This window comes from Protopterus annectens, chromosome 1.part1, assembly GCF_019279795.1.
Source record: "Protopterus annectens isolate FY-2018-M chromosome 1.part1, PAN1.0, whole genome shotgun sequence".
NCBI lineage: Eukaryota > Metazoa > Chordata > Ceratodontiformes > Protopteridae > Protopterus > Protopterus annectens.
The window spans coordinates 548,473,552-548,479,551 of NC_056726.1; the positions used below are offsets into that span (position 1 = coordinate 548,473,552).

At 39.3% G+C, this 6,000-nt stretch overlaps 1 protein-coding gene across 9 annotated transcripts in view; it reads left to right on the forward strand.

Annotated features, from left to right (window-relative positions):
* Window positions 1–6,000, forward strand: part of LOC122806326 (protein unc-13 homolog B-like) — a 2,554,726-nt gene that overhangs the window by 1,404,827 nt on the left and 1,143,899 nt on the right. The gene's annotated exons all lie outside the window — the stretch shown is intronic.

The following is a 6,000-nucleotide window of genomic DNA, read 5'->3' on the forward strand; positions in this document are numbered from 1 at the left end:
AGACTTCTCTCCCATCTCCAAATACACAGAAAAAATAGACAATGGGCTAGCAGCCATTACCATGACCCAGGTGACCTGAGATTAAAAAGTGGCTTAGGGGGTAGGGGAAAGTGTCTTTGCATCTCACCCATTCTGGAAGAGACGGGTGGGAAAAAGAAACTTTGCCGGCTTACCCACACTAGTAGGGAAGGGTTTCTGTCCATGATAAAGTCATATTCTCAGTGACAGAGATGTGCTGCAGTGATGAGATTGACAGTAAAAGTGCAGGATCTCGGGTGGGGGTTCATAAATACTGAATGCTGAAATAAACTTGAGTTCTTCTCCCTTTAAAAATAATCCCCAGTTTTGGACTATAGGAGCCTGCATGCTCCTAACCACAACCTCCATAGATGTATTTTTTAATTAATTTTTCAGTGTAACTGAAACTATACTGCAAGCTGTGCTATTTTGTCTCTTTAAACTTCAGTTCCAATTTGGCCTGTATTCATTAGCAAACTGTGTGCCATATTCTACCCCTTTTCTAATCAATTGTCAGAGCCAAATCCTCCCCATCATCTCATATACTTGGTAACAAGTGTGAATATGAGTAAACAAACCCATTTTTATGTACATAGTGGTCATTTAGTACCACAGACCTAGAGTCAAGCACACAGATAGCTTGTGTTGTGATCACAGTCTCACACTAACTGCAGAGAAATATATTGTAGTTACCTTTAGAAAAAGAAGTGCTTTTCAACAATATCATATAAAACTGAATCCATCTTAGGACTTATAGTGATTGGGGATTTAGGAGCTTGTATGAACAAAGATCTGTCCTTAATCTGTCCCCAATACTGTCAGAAAAATCCTTCTCTCTCTCTTTTTTCTCATCACTTGTGGGTTCTCATCCAGATCCACATCTGTTCTAATTCCCCGTTATTCTGCCCTGGCAATCTATAACTAAAAGTATAAAGAAGTGCACTTATTTAGTTAGACTTAAAACCCTTGTCCTTGTAGCTTATAGTCTCCTGCAGAGCAATCTAAGCCTTACATTTTGTACTGTGGCAAGCCTCCCACTCTTTAACCTCCTTTTCCACAAAAAGAAAGACCCATTTCTGAAAATAAATAAATAAATAATCAACAAATCCCTATTCAGTGATACAGTTATTGTTCAGCGCCTCCCTTGGATGCGATGCATGTTTCCTCTTGGATATAGGCAGTGTAAAATGCTGGCAGCATTCAGACTTCAGTGAGCTGAATGTCTGGGATCCCAGAAGTTTACCACAGGCTACAAACTCCTAACTATGCCAAACTAAACATTAGCATGTCTCAGTCCTCTCTATTCCTTCCCCCACTAGCTTTTTCTCCCTTTTCAACAACCTCCCCTATTTCCCTTTCCTTTAGAAATATCCAAGTGAAGATATTTTTTGTATAGCTAGTAAATAACCTCTGCCTCATATCATAAGTTTCTGAACTGTTAGCTCACCTGCAGGGGTTCTTCTGTGGCACTGATGGCTAAGCTTATCTGGTGCCCTGTGCAGTTCCCCATACTGGCACCACCTCAGTTCTAAGTTCAGCACCAAAAAAAGTATTTTTCTGAACTGTAACTGTAGAAAACCACAAATGTAACAAGCAGGTCATTACAGTTTGAAGCCCACACACTATGTCCTTCAGCACTTCAACCATGACCTCAAATGCAGTATCAACATTCATTTCTAAATGCCGGTATTGTTCTGCTGCACCACTGGCACCTGCTGAATGGACCTCCTACCACCTTACATCCAAGTCATACATTTCCTCTGTCTTGTCCTGGCTATGCCTGTGTTGGTCATACCACTAACTTAGTGTAAATTTATGCAGCTGGGAAAATAAGGCACATGCTTTGCTTGCAGTGCAGCCAGGGGTCAAGAGTTTGAGAGACAGGCACATCCCTCGAGACAGACCATTGATGCTATAGCTTGTGCCAGCAAGAAGCTGATATGACCCAGAACATGAGAACGAAAGACAAAATTTGTGCCAATTTGAATGTGGCAAAAAATGATATTGTAAGTTACCTACTGCAAAATGCCTTTTTGCAGACCAACTGATATGAGAGTGTCTGTGTGTGTGTGTGTGTGTGTATATACTATGCACAATTTTATATATATATATATATATATATATATATATATATATATATATATATATACACACACACACACACACACACACACACTTTAAGAGACAAAATAAAATAACATGCCAGTTTGAAACTGTTTTTAGTATTTGGCTGCAACATTAACACAAAGTAAGGATTGAGCGTCACAGAAGGTGGTAGTGCAGCTGTAAAGTTTTCTTTGTACCACAAACTCTGCTGTCACTACCCATTTTTGTACTCTATGGCAGTAATTTCTGTAATAGAGGAATTTTAATAATTTCATTTTCAAGGTTCTGATGCTTTGATGCTACCCTGAGATAATATTCACAGCCTTACATACAGGTGAAGGAGTCAGTCATGTTTCCCTGTTTTATATGCAGCGTTTCACACATTGCCTTTGGCTGAAATTTTCCCCAGTATGTTGTCATAGATGGATGCGTTTCATTTGAGATCTGGGTGGCTGGCAGCATTCACAGTCAGTACCTACCTTTACTGCTGTTTCCTTTTGTTCTTGTTATCCTTATGTATTTATTTATTTTTTTGAAGAATTATCTGCCATGTTATACAGCTGCGGTAGTGCAGCGGTAGCGTTGTTGCCTCACAGCAAGAGGTTCTCCCGTTCGACTCTCAGCTGCAGCTCCTTCTGTGTGGAGTCTGCATGTCCTCCCCGCGGTCAAGTGGCGTTCAGAAGACATGCGTGAATGGACGTGCCTTCGTTGAAGGTTGGGCGTCGAGCTGGCACCTCGGCACCATGAAAATCTACTGCCAATCATTAGCGGACTGGTGCTCTGTTGTGTCGACCCCTAACTGGGAAAAGCTGAATGAACAGCAACAACATCTGCCATGTTATGCATCATTCCAGACACCTGATTGAAAGTTAGTAAACAATTTCTCTGAACATCTGTTTAATTGGTTGTTTTTTCTGCTCATTCTTTCAATTGCTACATGTATAGAAAGTTACGACCTATAAGGAAGCAGTATGTCACACTGTTTATGATAAGATAAAGACTTGAGTATGAATCCTATAAGCTCCCACTTGTATGTGATGGGGCACTGAACGAGTCACGTAAATTCCTTGATCTTTCAGGGTTGTTCCTTAAATGAAACTCCAGTGCTTCATTTCTCTTTCTGATAATCAAAATGCAAAAAAAATGTATATGATGCATAAACAGTAGTGCCAGGCAGACCTAGTGTCTAACTGTAGCTCTCCTTCATTTTCCGCCTGCCCCACAGCACACTCTGCATAATTCTACTCTCAGTACTTTCCAGAATTCTATTACTCCCAAACTAAGCTGGTATAATCTTAAAACAGTATTTTATTCAGCCTATTTTTACAAGCCACCTGTGCACATTTCTTTCTCAGTGTCCCTTCTGTTGAATTTCATCTTACCCTCTTATCTTCCTGACAGTAGTAAATATCCATACATCATAGCCCCTTTTTCTTCTTTTTTGCACTATGTACACAGCAACACATTAAGTAATTCTTTAATTTGCATGCTAGCTGTCCACTGATTCTTAATATTATTTTTTGTGCAGAGCTGCCATGTTTGGGCAGTGTTTTGTAAGTATATTTTTTACCAGTGGGGATTGGAGTGGAAAGCTGACTTTCAAGTCTGTGATGTCTGTTGCCTTTGCTATGTATCCCAACATTTTGTTGGCTGTAGCCATTGCCCTTTTACACTGTTTGCATAATCCAGTCTACAGGCAATTATAACCCCTGGATTTTTCCCTCTCCCCTCCAACTTTGTACCTCTTAGCATACCTTCTTTTCCGAATTTCCCCTTCAAAGTGTCGGGCCTTGTTGCAGTTTTTTGTTAATTATTTGCTGCTGCTTATCAGTCTATCCTTCATGTCTCAGAAGAGCTTTCTGGAGACTGCAGTCACCATGTATGATAACCAAACCAGAACTATTTACACTGGGAAACTTAAAAATAAAGTTGTTGTTCATTTAATTTGTGACATAAATTTGCTAAATAAAAGTAATCCTCAGCACTAAATCATGTGCCATACTATTGCTTACTGATTGTTTCCCATGTAGCTAACATTAACTGCTACTTTCTAATATAATTTAGCTAGTTTTTATACTTGTTTTACTGCTTGGAGTCACACCCTAAAAACCTTTGCTTTTTCTCCAGTCTCATATGCTGCATGGTGCTTTAGTTTTCCACAGTTCAAATATTTCTCAGTCACTACATTCCATTAGTCTGCTCTGTGGTGCTCTCTAAAGTTAGTTTGTTGTCCACTCTCATGCCTGGAGGCTTAATAAATAATGAATAGAAACAAGTGTGGTCTAACCTCCATGAGGTTTATTTTCCACTGGATTTCTATACATACAAAGGCTTACTACTTGACAGTACTAAGCACTGTAGTTATATAATTAACATTAAAACTATCTACCCATATAAAATACACCTTTTTCACATTAAAATGTATCTGTAAGATAGCATGTTTTACATCACACTGATATCAAAATAACCTTACACTCTGCATGTCCTCAGATATTTACACCAAAATTTATCTTTATACACAGTGTTGAAAGGCATTTCTAGTAATATAGCTTTTCCCTCCCTCTCTCTCTCTCTCTCTATATATATATATATATATATATATATATATATATACACACACACACACACGGCAGGGCTAATCACCGGGCAGTGTAAACCTTGGCTCTAGATGATTGTCACTGTTGAAGTGACACTGAACTTTATGTGCAAAATGGGGAAAAGGGTTGAGTATATGTGTGTGTGTCCCTTTTGGAATGTACCTCATAAGACATCTGCAGCAGCTGGAAAGGCCACAAAAGTACCTCACAAAGAGGATTACTGGCCTCAAACAAATGCCCTACACTGACCGTCTCAAAAATCTCCAGCTTTACTCCATAGCATATCGCCTACTCTGAGGTGATCTCTGTCTAACATGTAAAGCTATGTCAAACCCAGAACTGTTGGACATGCTACATCTAAAGAAATCCCAATCCCTCCAAGCTACATGCTGTAGGGACCTAAACCTTGTCACCACAATAAACAGGACATGCTGGAGGGATAGATTCCTGTCCCAAAGACGACTTATACTCTGGAACAAGCTACCCATCTATTTCAAGCAAAGTTCTTCATTAGCACTCTTCAAGAAAAATCTTGATGAGTGGATGGGAAACCCCGGGGATCACTTCTGTGTGTCTGCTGGACAGTGGCACAGGAAAATAACTTTCTTGGGTGGCGTAAGCTATGGTACCTTGCTGGCTAGGCTTACGTAGGCCCTTGGGCCGATAGCCTAGTACCTACCTATAAATATATATATATATATATATATATATATATATATATATATATATATATAAATATATATATATATATATATATATATATATATGGGTCTAGGACAGTCTACCGAAAGACTGTTTCACCAAAAGTGAGATGGGCTGTCACAATTTTGCAAAAGCACTTTTTAACGAAAAAAGTGCTTTCGCGAAACTTTCGTAAAAGTACAGGGAATCGGGGGGGAGTGGTAGTTGGCGAGATCGGACTACAGTGCGGATACGGGAATATTCCCGTTTCCCCACTGTAGTGCGATCTCAGAGTGAGAATATAAAAGTAGGACGGGGTGGAGCCCTCCACGTGGGGGGTGCAGAGGGGCTTAGCCCACTTGCGTAAACATGGTGTGTGTGGTTTTTTTTTGTTTTTGTGTATATGTATATGCGTTTTACCTTCCGTTTACCAAAACTGCTTTTTTGGTATAAGCAGTATTGGTAAACGGTGTTCGGTAGGGTTGGATTCAGACAGTTGGTCTTTTGATCAACTGTCCTAGATCCATATATGTGTATATATATGTGTATATATATATATATATATATATATATATGTATATATATATATATATGGGTC